This window comes from Gopherus evgoodei, chromosome 1, assembly GCF_007399415.2.
Source record: "Gopherus evgoodei ecotype Sinaloan lineage chromosome 1, rGopEvg1_v1.p, whole genome shotgun sequence".
Classification (NCBI taxonomy): domain Eukaryota; kingdom Metazoa; phylum Chordata; order Testudines; family Testudinidae; genus Gopherus; species Gopherus evgoodei.
Genome location: NC_044322.1, coordinates 228470663 through 228472135, shown reverse-complemented (window position 1 = coordinate 228472135; position 1473 = coordinate 228470663).

Sequence of the window (1473 nt, the reverse complement as noted above, 5' to 3'; positions counted from 1 at the left end):
TTTTCCGTTCCTCGGATCATCCTAGTAGCCGTTCTCTGAAGCTGTTCCAGTTTGAATTCATCCTTCTTAAACACAGGAGACCAGAACTGCACACAGTATTCCAGATGAGGTCTCACCATTGCCTTGTATAACGGTACTAACACCTCCTTATCTCTACTGCAAATACCTCGCCTGATGCATCCCAAGACTGCATTAGCTTTTTTCACAGCCATATCACATTAGCTGCTCATAGTCATCCTGTGATCAACCAATACTCTGAGGTCCTTCTCCTCCACTGTTGCTTCCAACTGATGCCTCCCCAGCTTATAACAAAAAATCTTCTTCTTAATCCCTAAATGCATCACCTTGCACTTTTCACTATTAAATTTCATCCTATTACTATTACTCCAGTTTATAAGGTCATCCAGATCTTCCTGTATGATATCCCGGCCCTTCTCTGTATTGGCAATACCTCCCAGCTTTGCGTCATCCGCAAACTTTATTAGCACATTCCCACTTTTTGTGCGAAGGTCTGTAATACAAAAGATTAAATAAGATTGGTCCCAAAACCGATCCCTGAGGAACTCACTAGTAACCTCCCTCCAGCCTGACAATTCACTTTTCAGTACAACCTGTTGTAGTCTCCCTTTTAACCAGTGCCTTATCCACCTTTCAGTTTTCATATTGATCCCCATCTTTTCCAATTTAGCTAATAATTCCCCATGTGGAACTGTATCAAATGCCTTACTGAAATCAAGGTAAATTAGATCCACTGCATTTCCTTTATCTAAAAAAATCTGTTACTTTCTCAAAGAAGGAGATCAGGCTGGTTTGGCACGATCTACCTTTAGTAAAACCATGTTGTATTTTGTCCCAATTACCTTTGACTTCAATGTCCTTGACTACTTTTTCCTTCAAATTTTTTTCCAGGACCTTGCATACTACAGATGTCAAACTAACGAGCCTGTAGTTACCCAGATCACCTTTTTCCCCTGTCTTAAAGATAGGAACTATGTTAGCAATTTTCCAGTCATACGGTACAACCCTTGAGTTTACAGATTCATTAAATTTTTTTGCTAATGGGCTTGCAATTTCATGTGCTAGTTCCTTTAATATTCTTGGATGAAGATTATCTGGGCCCACTGATTTCATTCCATTAAGCTGTTTGAGTTTGGCTTCTACCTCAGATCTGGTAATATCTACCGCCATATCCTCATTCCTATTTGTCATCCTACCATTGTCCCTAAGCTCCTCATTGCCTCAGTGTTTAATGAGGCTAAACTATTTGTTTAGATATTGGGCCATGCCTAAATTATCCTTAACCTCCACTCCATCCTCAGTGTTTAGCAGTCTCACTTCTTCCTTCTTTGTTTTCTTCTTATTTATATGGCTATAGAACCTTTTACTATTGATTTTAATTCCCTTTGCAAGGTCCAACTCTACATGGCTTTTGGCCTTTCTAACTTTGTCCCTACATGTTCTGACCTCAATACG